This window comes from Ornithodoros turicata, chromosome 5 (assembly GCF_037126465.1).
Source record: "Ornithodoros turicata isolate Travis chromosome 5, ASM3712646v1, whole genome shotgun sequence".
In the NCBI taxonomy this organism is placed as follows: Eukaryota; Metazoa; Arthropoda; class Arachnida; order Ixodida; family Argasidae; genus Ornithodoros; species Ornithodoros turicata.
The window spans coordinates 45,271,585-45,294,849 of record NC_088205.1 but is presented as its reverse complement, the minus strand read 5'-3'; the positions used below and the strand labels follow the sequence as shown (position 1 = coordinate 45,294,849).

General features: G+C 44.3%; 1 pseudogene; it reads left to right on the top strand.

Moving 5' to 3' along the window:
- Positions 1 to 14,355: 14,355 nt before the first annotated feature.
- On the top strand, positions 14,356 to 16,248 carry LOC135395800 (uncharacterized; annotated as a pseudogene).
- Positions 16,249 to 23,265: the final 7,017 nt, after the last annotated feature.

Here is a 23,265-nt window from a genome sequence, read left to right as displayed (position 1 = left end):
CGCCTTTCGGTGCATATGAGCATTCGGATGTTCTGGACGTTTGGTGCTTATGAGCAGCTTCTCCCCTCCTGCTCATTTCCACCAAACGCTAAAAACCACCAACTTTTTTTCGGTGCATATGAGCGTTTGGAGGTTTTGAGCGTTTGGAGGTTATGAGCATTTGGTGCTTATGAGCTACTACCTCGACTTTCAGTACATTGTGCTGCCTGGGTAGTGTGAACCTTTGCCGTAACCTGCCGTTACGTATTTAATTCATCTTAATTCCAGTAAATATGCTGATAATATTGACAAGCTAATCCAACTTTCCTTTATCGAAACCAAAAGTGCACGGCAGGTTTTGTGGAGAGCGAAAGGCACAAAGCGCTTTGTTAGCCATGTAGATAAAAAAAATAAAATCTAAATAATAATAATAATAATAATAATAATAATAAAGGAATGGAATGGAATGGAATTTTTATTCAAAACACACACATCAAGGAAAGTCATGAAGGCCCGCCTAAGCCCGAGGGCTTGAGCGGGCCTTCATAATAATAATAATAATAATAATAATAATAATAATAATAATAATAATAATAATAAAAAACACGAGGAAGATCAATACGGTTGAAAAGGAAAAAAGTTCGCAGACGGTCGGTTACAGTGACTGACTGCAAGTTCCCGAGTTCAATTCATTGAAACCACTGATCTCTATGTATAAAGGCTGGATCGCGCATGGGAGAGGGGCTCGTGGGGGAGAGGCGTGCCTTCGGGCCGCCATGTTGGTGGGCCCTAAAGTGCTGTGTGTGCCCATAGAAAGCAATGGGAGGCAACAGAGATTGTGAGTATTTATTGCGCTGCAAGCATTGGTCGTTGTTTGTCATCACACAATTTTGTAAGGTGCCAGTATACTGATGTATCCTAACAGTGTTTCACAGGTGTCCTGCCGTTCGATTCTTAATTACGTTATGTTTTGCATTCCGAAACTAGACCGTCACTGCAGTGCAGCGCTGGGAATTGTACTACAGCACGTTTCCAAGCCAATATTTCAATAAGAAACGACTTGAGGTTAACAACAACCATGTATATAATATCCCGTACTGCGTTCTGGACAAAAATTGTTCAATAAAGAACGGTCCGGGAAAAGATATACTCGCATGGCAGAAAGAGATCGTTCTGTAGAATCACAGCCGTTGTTTTAGCCGTGTATGCGTTTAGTATGATTTATATCAAGCATCGCCTTAGAAAGAGTCTTTTAGTAAACGACAGCGGTGCTTTGCCTCGCAAATATGGACACACCGAAGCAGCCCAAATAATTACTTCACGCAATTAGATCACACTCATTAGGACAGTTAATCAGGTAGTGATGTAAGCTTAATCAAATTAAGTTACTTAGAAAGTGGTAGCACCTGCTTGAGACACAGGACTTATCTCTTTTTGAAGTACAGCCCTTCTATGTTTGTTTGCTTCTTCCTTTATTTGTTCTGATTATTTGCAGGCGCGATTGTGCCAAACTGAATGTCCTTCTCCAGCACTCACGTGCTTTTGTTGAATACAACTGCAGCGTGAGAAAAGCTGCTTGGGGACGGGGTCCTGCTATCCAGTGCTGACTTTGTCATGCTTGTTATGTGGAGCATGTTCCAAAAAATGCAGCTCCACGTATGGGCTTCAAATTGCAACAGGACTATTTGGAGCTTGAAACAGTTGTGATTTTGTCATTTTGGCCCTCGTGTACTCAGCCTGTGAAACGCAAACAAAAAAGTCTAACACGATATGCTTTTGTAATGAAGATCACTGATGATGAGTAAAGAGAATATACGAGTTCAAGTTTATTCAATATTTTATATCATTCATTATATTATTCAACATTTTATGTCAAGTTTATACAACATCAAGTTTATTCAGGTTCAAGATTTATTTCTTGCACTTATGCGTTTCAGGATACAATGAACGTGCAGGCAGGTCGCAAAAGGCTACATTTATTGTTTTGTGACCTTGCTACAATGGCAATATATATTTTAGGAATGGCAATGATCAGGTACGCTCTCTAAATTTGTAGCACTCAATGTTAGGTTGCAATGAGCAATGAATAGCAACTTCCCTCCTGATATTTTCTCATATATGCTAAATTTTAAATTTAATGTGATCGAATGTGATAATATAACAATAATATATAAGAATATAATATGTGATAAATGAATGTGATCAACAGTAGACGTAAACAACATGAGTAGCCAGAGAAGGAGGAGGAGCACGTTGCAAAAAATGCAGCTGTACATCTGAAACTCCAATCATTATCATCGTCATCTAAAAGGGAGTGTGGTAGCACTGACGTGAAACCAGGCACGATTTCTGAAGATCTTCTATGACACTTTCCGCAGTTTGCACACTTTTCTGCAGCGTCAGTCTCTCTCATAGGAGTTACTTTGCAGTAACGGTGACTCCCATCTTACATTTTAATGTGCGAGGGCTCTCTTGCACTACACATGTACGGTTTCCAAACTGCAACATGACGATTTGGAGCTTGAAACTCGAGCCCTGGTGTACCCTGTCTATGAAATGATACCAACTGAATCATGTCTGAAACATGATGTTTAATGGAAGATGGCTTTCTTTGTTGTGCATTCTGCGTGACAAAGATGTAACACGATATGCTTTTGTAAAGAAGATAAGTGATGTTATGCTCTATGAATAAAGAGAATATACAATTTTCAAGTTCAACATTTATTCTGGCATATACGCATTTCAAGATACAATGAATGTGCAGGGAAGTGACAAAACAATACATTTATTGTTTTGTGACCTCCCTGCAATGACAATATATATCTCAGGAATGACAATGTACACGTACACTATGCAAATTTGTTGCACCCAATTTTCATACATGCTGGATTTTAAATTTTTGTTTTGCTGCCTATGTGTCCAGTATATTACAAATTGCTTAATGCAAACAACACTTTGTTAATTTCAAGCTTTTTGCTCCCATCTAAGATATTCCTATCCTGGAGGAACTGCCACTTCGACACCATAAAATATTCAGTAGGTTTCACTCTGGCAGGCCCTGCCACTGCAAATTTCCTGAATTGAAACCCTTCAAACTGTGTCATAATCTTAAATACGTCAATATTTCTGCAAGTAGTTGACATGCTCGATGACACTCCTCCTGCAGCTAAGGCAACTACAAAGAGTTCCAAGAGGCCGAAGGTAAACCTACAGCTGCATGAGTGTGATCAACAGTAGTGCATTCTCAATAAATAATTTTCTTCTTATAGCGTACATGTGCATGCCTATTAACTGGAACAATTATCACAGCTCCCTGACAAGTTTTAATTTCTGAGAGTGTACTGTAGAGGCTGCTTATATCTACAACAGTTCATACAAGGTATTATCTACTGTGAATGCCTTTAAAAATCCCATGTGACACATATGCCTTTACTTTCTGGAGGTGCTGTGGTAGTCAAAGTTTGTGGGCATTACGCAGGTTCTGCACCCATTTCTTGAGTATGTCGAGGCAGCTGTGAAGTAACCTGCATTGATGATGATTATTCCAATTTTTATGGTGCATCGACAACAAAGGAAATAATACATCAGAACATTGGTTTGGGTGCAACCAGTTAAAAATGAATATGTTGTTTAATAAATGCATTGGACAAATGCTAAAACATCAGTTTAAAACATGGTTTACAATCCCAGTATCTTCTAAAAATTAAAAAGATTAAAAACTATTCTAAAAAGAATATGGGGAACTCTTCTAAAAAGAATTATGATCTTTAATTATTATATTCCTGGGTGAAGGAGCCTATAGTGTAAGGTGTGTTTCTGATGTGAACATGTAAGAAAATATGCAAAACTGAGAGAGGCTAACCACAGTGCGTGCACTGAGGTTGTTCCTTCCTGTAAGGTAGAAACCAGTGGATGAGGAACGTGATACTTACCTGTACACCCAGCCGTATCACACTGCACAGATTATTCACTGGGTAGCCCTCATGACGAAACCTGTATTGAGAGACCACTTTTGCCTTAAAAACTGCTAGAAATAGCACGACACGCTACAAATTATTACTATCGTAACAAGCTGACGATACAGCTCAGACACAAAGGCGTTATTCAAGTCGCGCCACACCACCGTTACGTAGGATTCTTTGTCACAAATCAAACCAAGGCACAGAACAATACCAATACATGAAAAAAGGTGACAATCGTGGTCTCATTATGACGTAATACCGAACTTGTGCGCGAAGGTAATTCAAAGAAATTAATGTGGCACTTGCTTCCGCAAAGAACACCGTGTACCATGCTAGCAATGCACGCAAAAAAAGCGCTCGAGTGCTTGCACATATATTGATGACAACACTACCTGTGTAGTGTAACATGTTCTTTCAACCATATTATGCACTCAAACTGTATTTGCCGCCGGGTAAAATGCAAGTGTGCTCGATTGAACGTCGGAAGAGCGATCAAGCAACCTGCATCCAGTGCTCGTTTTGGGCAAAAAAACACTTCATAAAGGTCAACTAAATATACAGAATGGACGCCTATTTATTCCTCGATGAAGAGTGACTCACCTGTATAAATTTAGGCCCTCTATCCTTGCCAGTACGGTTGGTACGACCGTAATTGCAAGAAGTTGCCATGATCGCTGCGGCGACTGTTGTGGGTACAGCAAGATGGCGGCCGGTTTCTTCACGCTCGCGCTCCCTATCCGCGATCCAGCCTTTTACAATCGAGATCAGTGATTGAAACCAATACACTACATTAAAAAAAAGAATGAAGGAAATGAACGGCATAATTCACAGAAAGTTCATGACAGAAAATGAAAAAAAAAAAAAAAGATACAACGAAAAGTGCAGAAACAGCTGGTATAGCTGTAGCAGAAAACATCTTCTTTCGGTATTTGCCTGCGACATCTCTCGGGGAAGGCTGGGACTTACAAACCATGGTTACCAACTTACGCGGTAAATCTCGCTTGCCACAGCCCATCGGTTTCGGTTCCGCTGAGCGGTGAGCGGGTAGCTTTTAGGCATTCGAGCTCCCCTTCATACATTCCGATTACGGTGAAAATTTCAGGATTTGTTCTGTGCATAATTGTCTCTCTTCAGTGCGGATTTTGCTTTCAAACAAGCACTAGAACAATACGAAATGAAAAGTTAAAGAATCCAATTTTTCAGATTTTCTTAGGAGTGTTTATAAGTTACCTACGTCAAATATCAATAATACGGGGCTGTGGCACACTTTTTGTATCCCAGGACACAACGCTGCAAAAAAACTACATAGCGCTATTTTCTTTTTTCTTCGCGTAAAACCTTGGCAAAGATGAGCAACAAATGAGACTATGGTCATGTTCCTCGCTTTATAGTAGAACATCTGAGCGATGTATAAACAAAAGGGCGCTGTAGCACATTTGTATAGAAAAAATGCTTTCCTAGGATATCAATACTTCCAAAGTCAGACAAACAGGAGCGGCGCAATCTCTTGGCAAAGATGGCAGTTTTCACAAGAGGAGTGGGACCGAAGCCTTAATCGCGGCATATCATCTTACGAAGCAGCATTTCCCCTGGTTTTTCTTGTTTCCAGAACATGAATTTCGAGAACGGGGATTTCACGACCAGGACTATCGAGGTCCTCCCTTATTCATCGCTTGACAGGGAGAAAGCAGGGGGAAACAAAACGGAAAGAAAGAAAAGAAATCCAGTCAGCACTGACCCGGATAGAAGCGCGGTCGCCGCTTTCAACTTTTATTACGTCACCAGTGATGTTTTTTTTTTTTCATTCTCCTCCTGGTTTGACCCGGAGGAGCGCGTCGAGTGGGAACGCGCGCGGCGATATTAAAGTGTCTTTTTTTCTACGAAAAACATCGCGCACAGAGAAAATTTTCGTGTTAGTCATCAAGTCAAGTTGCCTGCTTCTACAACGCGTTCGGAACGAAAATTTTTTAAGGTGGCTTTCAGAGCTCCTTTAAAGGGGTCGAGGATTCGAAACCACCTTACAGCCGACCATATCGTGCCACCCACGACGAAAGAGAACAGTTGCGCCGCATAGTGGATGAGTTAACAGCCCTGCCAGTCCCTGCCTTCTGGTGAAGAGGAAAAAACCGCGAAATCAGGAAGGTGGTGTACTATAGGCCACTGAACCAGCAGGCGAAGAGGGATAGGTCTCCGTCGTCAATAACCGATGCCCAGTTGGATCGATTGAATGGCAGCGAGCATTTCACGACGCTCCATTTAGCAAGCAGTTACATGCAGGTGCCCATAAAGGAGGAAACCGTCCCTAAAACGGCACTCATTACGCTGGATGGGCACTATGAGTACATATGTGAGCTTCGGTAGCTGTAATGCACCCAGTGCATTCTAGAGACTGATTAACAAGGCATTAGGACCTATGAGCTTTCAAACAGCCGTGTGTTACCTCGACGACATACTCGTTCGGAGCAGAACATTTGAAGAGGGAATGTCAGCACTCGCTATATGTTTGCTTTGATAATTGGATGCGCTGGGGTGACGTACCCTTGACGTTTTGCGTCAATACGGAGGAGAGAAAGAGGAACCTTCAAACCGGCACCTTTATTCACGTTTCAAGTACACACGGCGCAGCGGGTGAATCTAGTTCCTTTTGCATTATTGTCATGATGACGGAATCTTTCATATCGTGAAGAGATATTTTTGCACTTTAGTGCCCCTTTTAATGTATGGGGTATGCTGTTGTTTAAAATCTTGGTGAACGCGCACATGCTCTGATTTATATGTTATTTCCATACCAGCCTTAAACTGTTGGGCTTGTGTAAAAGGTGGCATCACAACTGCATGATGACCTTCAACAGTAGTCAGAATATTCGGACAACGCTTATCACTGAAAATTACACCTCCGGTCTCAGTCGTAGACAGAAAGCCAGAATTGCGGAAGGTATGATGCCAACTAAAGTTTATAACGGGAATAAAGAAAATTCTGCTGCTAAGGATATGCGGAGCTTGTGTTTTACTTTCGGTACAGTCATGTGTTCGTAAATATGTCTAATTAGAGTGTCGTATCTTTAAAAATCAGGCATCGTCTCTTTGTAGCAAAGACCGGGCAGGCTGGTACATATTGCTGACAGACGCGACGTAACACATAAAAGACGAGAGAGAAGATGTCGCAACTTTCAAGTTTCAACCTCTCTTTAATGAATGACAACAACTGAATTACATAAAGATAGCCGAACAACGAGACTACACCCCGCCAGGTTGCCTCCTCTCCCCTCTCATATTTTATTTAAGCGTCACGTAATGCATGTAAAATAAAACATAGAAACCCGGTCGTCGACTGTAAAGTTGGAGTAGTGTACTCTATACCGTTAAGTTGCGGAAAACCGTATATTGGGGAGACAGGCCGGTGTTTAAATCAAAGATTGCAAGAACATGGAAGCAAAGTTAGATCAAAAGATATACAGATCTCGCAGTTGGCGGATCACGTTTCGACGTGAGCACATGTCGAAACGCACATTGTACTCCCATCCCCTCTAATCCAAACTCTACTTTCAGTACATTGTGATGCTTGGGTTGGGCGCGACCCGCAGTTCCCGAGGCCACCCAGGTAATTTATCGATATCATGATACGCATATCAGACAAGTCGTTGAAAGCTGGAACATAAAGCAAGCAAAATATAAGTATGTGAGCTCGCCTACCGCGATATTAACAAAAAAAAAAAAGAAAAAAAAGAAACAGGAAGACCTGATAAATAAAGGCACGCGGTTTGGATGGGAGGGGAGAGGAGGCAACCTGGCAGGGTGTATAGTCTCCTAGTCTCGTTGTTCGGCTATCTTGATGTGTGTATGATTCAATTGTCATTCATTTGGGGTGGCTCGTGGTTATATACAATGCGGATGGTGATGTCAGTGACGCTCTGTTTCCCTAGATACCACCTTTTTCTCCCGAGCGCTTGTCGTCTCCTTCCATGCACTCATTTGTCACGGGAGCTCGAAAAGCGGCACGGAGTCTCACACTCTCGGGTGCGCGAGCGGCGCTTTAACGAAGAGTAGAAAGCCATATGCATGGCTGACATCTCTTAACTGATACAAAGAAGAAGAGGGTGAAGCAGATCGCTAACCTTGGCTGCTTTGCTTTCTCTCAACAAGACCTGAGAGTTTTAAGTGTAATGGCGTTGGTTGAGACGAGTGCTCGCAGTACTTATCTGCATTCTCCTACATTGAGAACAACCAAATACGTTCCAAATGTGCAATTATTCCTTCGACTGCACTGTTCATGCCGCATGTTTTAGTGTTCATGAACATTTGGAAATTTCGATAATCTGTGATGAACCGTCAGTGGCGTAGCCAGAAAAAATATATCGAGAGGGGTTCTATGGGGACTTTACATGGGGCAGGAGGACATCCCCTCGTTTCCCTCTCCCAAATGCACTAGCAAAGGTACGATTTCGAGGGGTTTGAACCCCCCAAAGCCCCCTCTTGCTGCGCCACTGTGAACCGCTGTCAATGCTCACTCGAGCCACTTTGAGAACTGCCATAGTAACATTCATCAAATAACACTCTGCCGCAGTCATACTAATTCTTAACTGAAAATTTGTCCACAGATGTTGTGGCAAACAGCATACTGTGCTGGACACGTCACGACACACACCTCAAGGTTGCCAATAAGCTTATGTGCAGAATGCTGGTGTGCTAGCCTACTGTAACAGCATATTATTTTCTTTTCAGTGATGACTGATCATTCACCATTTGTGGCTCGGGGAGTGTTTCTGGAGAAAGGAACTGAACTAAACAGTTAGTGTTGTCTTACGTGAGTGTATTTTTGATGCATTCTTCTTGGTAATAAATTGCTTTTCAAGAGTGGCATGCTTAGTCACGCAAATGTAGGCTCTCCGCTTTTTCGGACAGTTCGGTTAGTACAGTGGAGGACTGCATGGAACTGATGTACACCCGTACGTCCAATCCATGCGTGATTTCAGCTCAAGCATGTGAGGTATTTCCTACTTATGGCGGCAACAAGGGGAAGCTAGTACCAGCGCTATTTCCTGTGCTTTTCTTTCTTTTCTCGCGGTTGTATTGTTGTCTACGCAGCATTATCAGATATGTTGTATATATATATATATATCTGAGTTTTATACTTTTTCTAATGTCACTTTCATCATTGACCGTTGTTTCCAATAAGTACAGCTTGGGACAAAAGTTTACGGAACACCGGAGTGTCACATTTCTCTATTGGAGCGACCCCCAGGTAGCAAGCAGGAGTGGACACACATACTTTCTTCTACGTTCTTGGCCATCTGTTGCTCAACCGTCGAATGACTAATTACCTAAAAATCGTTAATTAACTTTTTTAATTATAAAAGCTACGAAGTTGTCCCAATGAGAACATCTGTTCCATTCGGCCACCTGATATCGTAGCCGTTTTCAAAACAAAAATCCGTTCGGTAGATCGTCCGCAAAAAATTCGTGAAGGAACACCTTTTTTTTTCTTTTGTTCATTGCGCACCTTCGGAGACGCGTCTTTCCTTCACCCCCAATGTGTGAGGTGAAAGAGCACACTATCGCCTCTTGCGTCCTGGAAAAAGATAAAAAGACAACAGAAAATGCAACCGAAGATAAGGGCAGTTCCGATAGCGTCACCCGATACATTTGTTTTTGTTTTGTTTCCGCAAGTTAAAGGGTCTCTGACCAGAACCTGGTAAATGTCTTTGTTTGTATGGATAACGAACCTACATGGTGCCTCCAAGTTACAGTTGAAACGTTTCGTCTCTACGGAGACGTGAACTATTCGAAACAAGGAGCCGAAAAGCGGTTTCGCGTTCAACCCTCAACAACAGCTTTGTTGCGTTCCCCTGTGATTCTCTCTTACAATGAGAAATGAGATACAACAACCGAAGTAATGTCAACGAGTGCGCATTCCCGTTGTTTTTCCTCGGTCGTTCGTCTTGTGGCCATGTGTCACGTTGACCCGGTTGCAGCAGCACAGTGGATGCAATCTCCCGTGAGGTGGTCTATTTCCAGGGTCTCGCGTAACGGACTGTTGCACTGGTTACACACTGGTCATTTCAGATCTATCCGCTGCGCCGTGGAGCACTACGTAGAAGGTAAAGAGCATGTTGGTTGGAACTCATCAAAGGAAGACGTCACCTTTGTCGAGAAACACGCCCCCGGGTAGCGGTAGGGAGGATTTGTGTCAAATAAACCTGGGTTGCTAGTTGAACGCCATGCGTGTCTGTCGTGTTTGTGTTCGTCCACCACGATGCGTCGCCAAGAAAGCACGAATTCAGCTGAAATCGCCCGCAGAGCGCTGTCGTCACTACCGCACTTCGTTCGCAGACAATGGCGCAGACGATATCCCCAGGGTTCAACTGATTTCGGTATTATCGCTGCTGAGTAGACTTTTCATGCTGCTCTCATTTGTTTTGAGCAACGACCGCTCGTCAAAAACGCTTAGGAAACGTTCCTGGGTGGGTTTCCGGGAATCTGCAGTTGTGAATGTAGAAAGGCGCGTGTAAAAAAGGGAAAAATAGATTTCCCCCATTTCCTGTCTTTTTTTTTTTTTTTTTTCGCTAATAGAAAAATCGGAAACTCAGACTCGGTGAAAAGCATGGCGGCAAATGATGCGCAATGGTTCGTTGTGCTTTGTTTCTATGATGTTGTTTTACGCTTGATACACATAACCAACCAGCCAAGCAAATACAGTCGACACTACAGTACGAGAATACAGTAGCATTTTAGTAGTTATATTATTTTTCTCTTTGGAATAGAGCGTACTGAGGAACGTAGACCGGGACAACGTCACACGCGAAATTGATACATTAGGGAAACGGCACAGGGAAATGTGACGGGGTTTTCATTTCGTCATTTCGATTGGGACATTTTACCCAACACCGTTTCATCGAACGCCGATTTATCATCCCTTGCCTTTCGTCGTCCCTCGTCTCGGGATTTTACTGTCACGCAAAGACAATTCTTCAAAGCGTCAGGGTGCACAATCGGTTATGAAAAGCAGAAAAGCGTGAACGCAAATACAAGAAAACGTACATCTGGAAAAAACGTCTGTGATCTTGCCTGCTGGCCGGCATCAGCCCCACGCCATCATCATGTCTTCGTGTGCGTGTGTTGTTGTAATCTTGTATTTTGTTTCGTTAGAACGGATGCCCGGAAATGTTTTCTTCCCTGTCCCGCATTAATTGTACTTGAGCCACTACACGAGGAGTTCCTCGTGACATTCGCACTTTAGGAATTAGCTAACTCTGAAATTAGTCGCAGGAATACCGCTGGTAGCCTGAATAACGCGGTCAGTGGGGGACATTTTTTGGGCGGGAACGGGACATTTCGGTGTGGAAGTTTCGATGTACGTACCGTTCTTCGCTGTTTGCGAAGGCAACGCCGATAGCTACTGTCATAATAATAATAATTCGAGGCTTTACGTCGCGAGACAACTGCGATCAGTTACTGTCATGAAACAGGTTATCCGTTCATGGGCTTATCCCCTGTACTATATACTGAGCCTATACTGATATTATGACAATAATGTGAAGGTAATGGCAAATGCTATGAGCACGATATGGAGAAATGCAACGAAATAAAAGCAAGTTTCTCACAGACACGTAGCTGATTGACGTACTGTCACTGTGACTTCCCTGAGAGAAACATGCGATGCATATGACACGCTACTGCTATTTCCTTTTCATGTTCACTCCCAAAATCGAAAATTCTCTTTCACCACTCAAGGTCATCGAGTATAGCTTTAGAACAGGTTTGCTAGCCAATTTTAGATAGCTTTTAATTATGACACCCAAGTGCTCATAACGTTGTACTCGCGCGCTTTAGCCCGAAGAGGAAAAGCCATGATAGAAAACAACGAAATTGCACACCGGCTTGACGCAACAAATAACAATTTTAATGCAGACGTTTCGTCTCCCATGCGGGGGACATCATCAGTGAAAGCAAAATGAGAGGCGACCGCAACCAGCGGATTACTTAACCAGGTCGGCGAACACTTCGGGGAGGGGGCCGCGATTGGTATTACACACAGAAGGTTCTCCTCGCAGGTGCCATGACTCAAGCAGTTTCCTGGGGCCCCACCTTTGTTCCCTAGCTAGAGGAAAAGCCAGTTCGCCGCGTTACTCAGAAGAGGCACCCGAACATATGTATGTATATCCAATATCTTGTACATCCTCGAAGGAGGAGCAGCAGTCGCCAAGTAAAGATGCTCCAGAGCACTCGTGTGTTTTGAGCATCTAGACGAGCGAGAGGTTGTCTACACATTGAGCACGCGACCATTAGGATATCCCGCGAAACGTTCGTCCTGAGTGTCAGCTGGATAGACTGCTTGGAGGGGACCTTGCCCCAGCATGATAAAGTTCCGAGGGGCAGTGGGGCAGACACTCAAGCCCCCACGTAGTTGTGTTAGTGTATATCCCATAAACAAATGTCGTTGACTAACAACGCAGTGTGGGGTTGGTATGACATTTCAGACGCGACGGAGCTACGGCAGACGAGGACAATACGGAAAAGGGCGGTGTGGTGCCTTTCCGTCCTTTCCGTACTGTCCTCGTCTGCCGTAGCTCCGTCGTGTCTAAATGCCGTTGATCACACATTTTCTGCGGCACCTTTTTTTTTCTTTTCTTCTTGTCTTGATGGGAAAGTTATGCATCAACTTGTACAACTTCAGGAAGGTGAATTTATTGTTGCATTTTTGGTGATACGATATGCCATGTAAAACAGCTGACATGGTTACAGAAATACCATGTTTTTATTTTTATTTTACTAAGTTATTTAACTGACTAACTACTAACTACCACGTTTTTGTGGCTTCATAAGAAGAACTATTAGCTGGGAAGCCACATATGTAAGGACGCGTACATGTTCACTTGCAAGAGTCAAGGACGTCTGCAGATGGAAGGAACGTGATACGGAAGGTTTTCGAGATCGTGCAATGCAAAAGACACAGAAGTAGTCCCACAGCATATGCCTAATCTAATTTTATGAATCCCCCCCACCAAAAAAAAAAGGTAAATTTTATCACGATTTGTTGTTTCTTGTTCTCTCTCTTTCGTTTGTTTTTGTTTTTGCCATAAAAAAAGGATTTGACCGACAAAATCCCCTTGCCTACATAACGAATGTTTATCGTGGTGCAGACGGTACCTGAATTCAGCCATACGCGTTACATTACGGCACACACGTGCGTGATTCGGGGACGGTTTTTTCTTTTGTGTGTTTGCGTGTGTGGCTGGACACGTTTCCTTGTCGACAGACAGTGCTGTGCGTAGCGGCGCTACTAACAGAGCAGCTCTTTTCACTACTTTTTCAGTAGCGGAGGAGCGCTCGCGCTAAATTTCTAACCAATAGCGGAAAAATAATTCCCGCTACAAATTTTGGTAACGTGTCTGATGCTGCTACCGCTACTTTAGTGGGCAAGACAAAAGAAGTAACTCCTATTCCACGCCATTTCATTTCGACAAGGCAATATCCGTGTCACAATCCGGCATGACCAAAGTGGTATTTTTTTTTCTGTACGCTCTTATTCTGCCTAGAATAAAGTTCAGAGCTGGTATCGACATTTTTCGTGCTTATTGTTCCTGCATAAAACAATATTTTATTGCCTAAGCGTTGTGTGGGCTCTACTCATCATGGTTACATGTTCCTCATAAAAAAATATCTTACGAGGCAGCTTGGCAGTAGCGCCGGTACATATTTCCTTCCGGTAGCGGTACCGCGCTACGTTTCGGAATGAGTAGTGGCGTTTCAGAGGAGTAGCGAATAGCGGTACTCCGCTACCTAACTGCCGACCCTAGGGACAGGACGCAGGCAAACTGGTGCATAACCCGGTTCCTTCCGTTCGACTAGAAACAATGAAGCAAAAATAAAAAAGAAATAAAGGAACAACACGAAGAAGCGTGTGTTTGGGAGACGGACGAGAATTAGCTCGTAGCCATTTCTGTGTTCACATTCATTGCCTAGCAGTGACAATTCTTTTGTAGGAGCCTGCTTGTTGCCCCTAACAGCTTTTATCTAACACGCAGGATGTCAGTGACACTTGCAGTAACCGAATATGATTCAGCATGCGCGGCGAGGTGTGCAACTGTTCAAACGTATTGCGATAATTAGGTTCATTGCGATAATTATGTTGATGATACCGATTACAGTTTTATATTCCCTTGAGACCATGGCTGCTTGCGCACCGAAGATAGTGCTGCACGAAATGCTACAGTCGTTCATTGTACCGCTAGATTTGGTCCACAGGCATACTACACGCACGTATCCGCTCCTTGCAGTAGAGTTTCTAGAGCAGCGACAGCGCCCTCTGTCGGCCACGCGGTGACATTTTTGGGTAGTACCTTCTCTGCGGGTTGCATGCTTTCGTCAGCTGGCGGGCTAGCTTATGCGTCGCGCTTTCTAAAAAAAATCTGTAATGGGTCCCACTGGGCCAGCCACAAATATGCCCCGTAGCTTTCGAGGAAGACAAAGAAAGTCCCATCGCCGCTACTGCTGCGTATACAAGTGTCACCAGCGGGAAGGTACAAACGAAAACGTAGTGTTTTACCGTTTCCCTTCGAAACCATATGAAGCGGAACGGCGTCGGCGTTGGATACACGCCGTACGACGCATAAAGTAAGTTGAAATTTCATTTGGATTTTATCGTACTCCTTTGTATTCTCTATATACAAACTGTCCCTCAGCCCCGATGGCGACACCTGGGAGCCCACAGAAAACTCAAGAATCTGTAGCCTGCATTTTGCTGGGAGCCAAAAAAGTAACATAGAAAAGCATCCCAGCTACATTCCGACACTGTCCCCGAAGCAATACAACAACCAAGAACCAAAGGTACCTCAGGACTCCATAGCAAGGTTCCAGAGGTTAGTCCAAACATGATGTTGCGATTTTATTACAATTATTTCGTGTTAGCGGCCGAAGCAACTGGGCTCATGTTAGTGGAAGTCAGAGGAAATATACTAGCTTAAAAAAATGTAGGTGGAGTGCAAGGACCAGTTCTGCGACTCTCACACCAGAGGACGGGCAACAGGTGGACACCACAAGCTTGACATCATACTTCGGCGAGGCCATGTGTCATGGCACAGAAAGTGACAGTGCAGGTGATGAGAACACGCCCTGTGATAAGGTACAGCCAACGATACATACAGAGCTGTTCAGCATTGTTTGAAATGGATGCTGTTCTTGAACACTCACTTATCGATGTCATCTGTCTTTTGTCAGGAAACACAAACTGTATGTGAGGATGGCATGAGCTGGACACTGTCACTGTTCCTCAGTGTGAGTGAGGACCTTTGCGCAAGCACAATGGTCTCCCACACATGCGTTAAGGAAGCAAGTACAACAGCTGTGGCAGAAACATCGTCTCATTCTGTAGGCCCTGATGGCCGTACATGCGTCTTTTTTGGTTATGACAGTGCATTTGCCACCAAGAGAGCACTTCTTGACTTGTGTGGTGTTAACGAAGCAGTATTTGCTTTAGTTTTGAGCTTACTACCACTAGCAAGAGAAAGGTCTGCCAATTTGACGCACGAAAAACAAGCTTCTAATATTTCTGATGAAAATGAAACATGGCATATCGTTCCGTGTACTTGGAGTACTGTTTGGCATGCACGAGACTACGGCTTCAAGAATATTTCATGCCGTCCTGGGCACACTGAGCCATGCAACCCGCAGCTGGATACACAAACCATCCCTTGAAACCATCCGTGCAACGTCGCCACCATGTTTTCGGGAGCATTATCCAGACTGCACAATGATAGTTGACTGCACGGAGGTGAAGACTGAAGCCCCTCCTGAGATACGACAAAAACATACCCTCTTCTCATCCTACAAAAACGGCTACACCCTGAAGTTTCTGGTTGCAATTGCACCAAATGGCATGGTTATATTCAAGTCCGCAGCCTTTGGTGGTCGGTGTACAGATACAGATATTACAGTTCGCTCAGGTTTTCTGACCCTGGTCAGTGCTGGTGACATCATTTTAGCTGATAAGGGCTTCCCTAGCATTCGTGCAAGTGTCACTGAGAAGAATGCTACTCTAATCATGCCGCCCTTCTCATGCGGGAACATTCCATTCACACCAGAAGAAATTGATTATGTGTATCATATTTCTAATGTGAGAGTACACGTGGAGCGTGCCATTCAGAGACTGAAAGTATTCAAAATACTCACTAACCGTATTCCAATATCTCTCATCCCAGCAATGAGTCAAGTGTTTCACATGTGTTGTGTTCTGGCAAACCTGCAGCCGCACATATTGAAAAAAGACCAGCCTGAAAATACTGTGTAGTACAATGTACCGGGAGTTTATTTTGTCATATCACATTATGCCTCGACATTTTGCTCGAAATAAAACAGTATCAAACGTCTTCACTGTTATGCACCATTTAATGTTTCTTTCAAATGTTGTGGATGACATCAGCTACCCTACAAGTAAAGGACAACATGGCCAGAGACATCACGAAATGTCATGTTACTGTACAGTGCTGGACAAACGTTCACAGAACATGTTCCATAACCAAATCAAATCATCACCAGAAATTATGTACACCTGCTGTTTACCAATTCTTTAAGGTACACGTTAAAATAAAAATATTCCAGTCGGGGAATGACTTTGGAAAGGAATTCATCATCCTTTTCCACAATCAGATTTATGCTGTGCTTGTCTGTATAAACAAAGAAGAAACATTCTTGAATATTTGAGACATACATGGCTACCTGCACCTGTGTGTAATAGGTGTGCTGTCGCTTTAGATACAGACAACCTTCCTGGTACCCGATATAAGGCACACAACTTGTGCACGTGCTCGCATCTATTATTACTGAACCCTTGCGCGAATAAGGACACTTGATCTCTAAAAGTGCAGGGCCATCTTCTGTGAAGAAGATTCCGTCCGGGCTTGCACAAAGCCGTGGCTGTGTTGGGTGGACAAGAAGCCCAACCTGAAACAAATAAAGTAAGTAAGACACACAGTATAGCAGAGCAAGCGTTTGGGCTGGTTGGTTCATATTGAATTAAGAACAATTAAAACAGTGCCGGTCCTTGTCCTTTTATCCTCTGTCCTTGTCCTACCCAGCACTGGGGGTTTTTAATTGTTTTTAATTCAACACACAGTATGTGTCCTGCTTTGGGGGCATAAATAATGAAATGTAAACAAACAATACCAAAAATTACGAGAAAGTACATGCACACTCCTTGGGGTGCACTAAGTAGACGAACACGGATCACAGTGGAACAAAACGTCTGCTGCAACTTTTTGCAACAGATTGCTGGCTTCAAGTTGTTCACCTGAACTTTGTTGTGCATGCAACACTACGTACTTATACCTTAGTCACGGTGGCACCAAACTTCTTTTCAAATTCACATCTTGCAGTGGCTTCTGTACTGTTTCCTGAGTAGGGTATGTATATGATGCAAATTACGTAAAACAATATAAAACATATATATAAATAAAAGAAAACCAGGTGTTGTAACTTTCAACGCAGGAGCATGTCCGCACCAGCGTCTGGGAAGCAACGTTATCTAACATGGCCACATGTAATGCAAAATGCATACCATAGGCTGTAGCAGATGAGGAGAAAGATTTTGGATGTGCCCAACTTTGCGGCAAGCTCAGCAAACCTGCCCCGTCTTCTGCATACTTGATGCGCCACTGAGCTCGATATTCTCAACATTCTTTCTTGATGCCACCTTGAAAATCAACATTTTCTGAGAGTTCATATTTTGTGATGAAAGTTGGAATAAAGAGTCGTAGTGAGAATTGGAAAATGAATAAGAAACGAACTCTCCTCTCATGTCATATGTTGATGGGGTGTTTGATTTACCTTGCACATCCCGACTGGCTCGCAGTCTTTGTCGCAAATTCTAGATTTGGCCCGCAGGCACACTACACGCACGTATTTCTCTCTAGGCGCGAACATAGGGTTCTACGATTTTTAGTTCGTTCACAACAACGATTATGAGCCAAGGCCAATACGTTAGGCCGAGGACACGTTGCGAGAATGCGAGAAAGACAAACAAGGAAGCACACAAGAGACACGTTTCGAATAACGGTTACGCCCCATTTCGTCCAAACGTTTATTTCGTCCAAGTACTCACAACGTCCAAATATTTAATTCGTCCGACAAAAATCTGACGTACTGAACACTTGGACGAAATGAACAGGCGAGGAGAAACTTGCCCAGCGCGTCCAATACCCGTACCGTCCAATAGCCCATTTCGTCTAAATGGGGGAATTCCCAAAGGCTCTGCTCCTTTCGGCAGACGACTGCCTAAGGCTCTGCTCCTTTCGGCAGGCGACTGCCTGGCTGCATTCATGAAAGCACAGGCCATTTTGACACTGGGTGAATGGCAGGTGACTGTATTCATGAAAGCAAATGGATTATCGATCAAACGGGGAATCACAGAAAACACAAATCCGTTCACAGGACCGCTGACCTACAGTGACCGTCCAGTTAACGATGTGTTGTTTTCTATAACTGTGCTCTCGCTAAGTACCGCGTTTCCCAATGTCAGTGATCTTTCTTGGAAACATCTAGGGATCTGAAAGGAAACTTGCGGTCCTTTGCCTTTACGTAGACTACTTCGAGCGGCAGTGGCTTACCAACGTTCATCTCTGGAATTAGTTTGCGGATGAGGACGATCTCCGCACAAACAATCACGCCGAAGGGTGGCATAATTCGCTGCGCATGAAATTCAAGAGCCAACCCCACATGACGTTTTCGAAGTTCCTCGTCGAATTTGAGTCAACGATACACAATGTAAGCACAACCAGGTAAGCAACAAATTCGCATAATCAGGGAACATCATCATGATAATTAATAGAATATAGCATATATACTTCCTCGCTTGCTCTCTTTGTATTCATGCTGCTTACCGCCATTTGCAGGTACGCATTCGGCTGCTGTTGAACGGGGCTTCGCCAAGCCGGAGACGATACAAGAGGCTCGCTCTTCCTTCTCATGGGCGTACGTAAAATACAACTCAGGGGAAATGATGCTGGGAAACGAAGCACCCTTCACAGGCGTAACAGAGCAGTTTGCTCATGTCATCAAGGCATACCTGCAGCGCATATCCCACTTGCTGGGCCATGCTAACTAATAAGTTAGTTGTTCAAAGGAAAAAAAACAACAACTAAACGGAGCACGCTGAGCATTTGTTTCTCGTTTTACGCGGTGTATAACATCTTTCAGTGGGAATGTTTAAATCTTACCTTCAACTAATAAGTCAGTTGTTGGAATGAAAAAAAAAGAAAGAAAGAAAGAAAAATAAATAAACAGAGCAGGCTGAGCATTTGTTTTTCGTTTTACTTGGTGTATGGCATGGCATCTTTCGGTGTGAATGTTTAAATCCTACCTTCAATCGTAAACGAAGCAATTGTTCACTCGCATTCGGAGATCCCCCTCCCTTTTCGGACGAAACAAGCGTTTGGACGTTACGGTTATTTGGACGGGTTGGTCAAGTTTTCCCCCATTTGGTTCAGTTCGTCCAATGCCTACTATGTCCAATTTTTTTCGGACGTGCTGAGTACTTGGACGTTGTGAATACTTGGACGAAATAAACATTTGGACGAATCGGGGTGCTACCTCGAATAACAGCCTTATGCGTTCCCCCACAATTTTTTTTACAATTAGACAGGTGGTACAACAACCGAAGGAATGTGAACGGGCGCGCTTTCCCATTATTTGTCTCGGTCATCTGTCCTCCTCTGGCCGTGTGCCATGCTAACCCGATTGCAGCAGGTCAGTGGTCGGAAATCTCGCGCAAGTTGGTCTATTTCCTGCTCTTGCATAACGTACTCAAAGTGTTAGAAGACTTTTGTGGGAGAAGAATCTATACGATAACTTTTCACGAGACCGCAGGACGTTAGAGAAGGTTAAAAAAAAAAAAAAAGAATACGAGAACATATGGTGAGACTAAAGGAATGAAGGAATGTACGGGTCAAATTTCAGGTATGTTAGTACGGGCATTGTGATATTGCTATGAACATGCTCATGCTGAGTTCATCGTACTGCGGAAGCGGTCATTCGCTTGGCGAGGGTAAAACAACGGGATGAGGCAGTGAGGCAACTGTAGCAAACATAGCAAAAGAGGAGATGGAACACAGCCATTAGAAATTGGTAAATGGATATATTGTTTATGATAACATCCGGGTCGACCTGAACCGCATCACATCGTACGCTCTTGGATAGCCGCAAGTGAAAGTTGGCACCACTGTGGTAATCTGAAAAAGTCAAAATGCACAAAAACTTGGCAATGCTCTCATGGGCAGAAATGAAATATCGAAGTGAGATACACAGCAGAAGACAGTTCCAAACCTAGAGAACGCTGTCCATCTTCACCCTTTTACTCCTGTGCTGTACCTCAGACTATAAAAAAAAATCATCGGGGGAGAGCCGTAATACAGGTGCTTCTCAGTCCTGCCCCCAGAGTCAAGGCAATGACACTAGACTAAGACCACTGATGCCTAAGACCATACAAGGGGGGCAAAGGCCACAGTTTGGATTGCCTACGGGGAATAACAAATAAATAAGAGCAAGCGCACTGCACCAGTACAAAGTTACAATCACTTGGTTACAACTTACCGTTTCTCTCTCGCCAGCCACCGACGCAGCTTGCGGACTGATTTCCGACCGCAACTCCGCGGTTTTCGAGGATTCTTGCACGGCCGTGTCATTGCCGCGCGTTTCCAGTTTGTGCGAAGCGGCAGCAGCAACGATACTATGAACGTGCAGCCTACCGCAGTATCAACAGTTCAAATCAGAACACGACAGTCAGCACCTGTCAACACGGCGTGAATGAATGCGTCCCGCAGCACAGCGGCGGGGCGGCGGCACAGCGAGAGCAGTACGCAACCAACGTGACGTAACGAACACAAGTGACGCAAGCGCCACCTTTCGCAGAATACTGGAGTTGATCACACGTTAGTTACATGCTCCGCCACGATGTGGCCACCGAAAATCCTGTATAGTTTCGGTTTGGTCGGAATGTTTTGGAATGGCTTGGGAACGTAATAACCTGCGCTGTGCTCTTCCAATCATGCTGAAATTTTCAGCATAATGTTTGGTGCATAATTGCCCATCCACTGCCACTTCTAGGCTGGTGTGGTGACATTAGAACACCTCGAAACAGGAAGCGAAAGAAAGGCATTTTTTCATGTTTTTCTGAAGGCGCTTCCGGATTATCGGCGTCATATATCAATAAGAGCGAGACGGTCCACCCTCCACGTATCATAGAACAACACAACGCAACAAATTGTGCGCCGCTATCTGCTCTCCCTTTTGCGCCAGTTTCGTACAAAGACCACCCATAATCGGAGATATTGGCATGTTCCAGGCCTTATGTCGCCGCAACCGCATGCCTGGCCGAAAATCGGAAGGCTGTCCCCCCGAGTCAAGAATCATAGCTTCCGAATGGCTCCAGTTTCACCACCAACAGTCGAAAATGAGAGCTACAGGTCTGGTACAAAGTTGCCTCTTTTTAAGAGGGCAGTGAGACCATAGACCACGTTATCTGGATAGAGTCATTGTGATAGTCTAGCCTTCCTGCAGTTCACGGGTATGGTCTCGGCACGCAGCAGGTGTTGAAGTGCGCTTGTCAGCTGTGGTATCTACGGCTCAGTTTGTTGGTCACGGTATCGACGATTGCTTGCTTGGATTAGCCTTGTCATCCCTTCCGTAATTGATGGCATAAATTGTTCAATGCAGGTTCCCTCACGGCCGCCCAGAACATTTAAACAAAGTGTGCGGTAAATGTCAGGCGAAAGGACTGGACGCCGTCGACGTCATCACTGGTCTGCAGCAAACATTTGAAAAACAAATGCTTCGACAGAACGGGCCAAACCGTTCGACTGAGGCCTGACGCTGTGCCCAACAAGTTCGACTTCCCAGAACACCTCCAGAAAGTAATAATGCATGCGTCATATGTAGAGGCCGTAGTTATATGCACTAAAGGCTGGTTGGACACATATGCATGAAAAATTCGTTAATATTGCTCAAAATATGCACCTCTAGGAATTCACTTGCATGCATTTAAAACACGCAACAAATTCACTGGGGCAAAAGTACCTTACTTTAAGTAGTGTAGAGCCCTGCACGGGCCGACTTTTCTGGGCCCGACCCGGCCCGGGCGCATCAAAAAATGGCCCGGCCCGACCCGGACCTTCATATTTTTATGCGGCCCGGTGACCCAGTGACTAGAGCCCGGCCCGGCGTCTAAGCAAACAGAGCCCGGCGCATGATGCAGAGCGCATGGTGATATGAACTAATGCATCTCCATTCTGTCGAATTAGCTGCGTGGCCCGGCCGGGCCTGACTCTCGGGAACATATTTGTCGGCCCGGGCCCGGCCCACGGTGGTGGCGTATTTTAGCGGCCCGTGCCCGGCCCGCGGTGCTGGCGTATTTTGTCGGCCCGGGCTCGGCCCGGCCCGGAGCACATAGCCAATAACAAGCCCGGCCCGGCCCGGGCCGGGTCGGGGGCCCGGGCCCGTGCAGGGCTCTAATGTAGTGTACAAAAAGCATGCAGAGTTGAAAGCATAGATCGAGAAGTTGCCCGTCAAAAGGAACTCATTACAAAGTTACCGTGTGAAAAATGCAACTAAGTTAATAACTAAGTTATTCAGCCCGAAACGTAGCTCGAAACGTTACACAGTTACTTAAAAAAAAGAACGAGTTACTCCCAAGTTACTTCGGACACAAAATAGCACTACACAGGTGCAGTTGAGTTCGACCCTGAGTTGCCTGCGTTGAGTTTTCGTTTATGTCCAACAATTCGAACGCTTTACATCTTATTCCCTGTGGGCACACGATGGTTCAGCTTCATTTCAATAGCAGCAGTTCTTACTTCCTGAACAGAATACTGTCATTGACTGGACATCACATTTTATGACATAAAATGCCGTGGAAGAACCGTAGAGAAAGCAAGGAAATAAGTGGACGTGAGTGAAAAGCGAATTAAAAGTAACTTGGAACTTAGCTTAAGTTACTTTGGCAAAGTTACCTGAAAAAGGAGTTCCTCTGAAAGTTACCACGGTGCAAAAGTAGCGAGTTAAGTTATATAGTTACCAAGAAAAGGAACAGTAACGAGTTACCTCGTACTCTGGTTGAAAGTGTGTATTTGCATGAAAATCTAGCCTCTAGAATCATGTTCCCTAGTTAAGAGTCTCAAGCGATGATTGATGATTGGAATCAGTACTGCACGAAGGGCACCTTAAAGCTGCCAGCTAGTTCAATATATGAAAACACTCCTGAATTATGCATTCACATGCAGTAAAAGCCACTCCATATTGGATAGGACAATACTAAGATGGGCAAAAGCATATAAAGAAA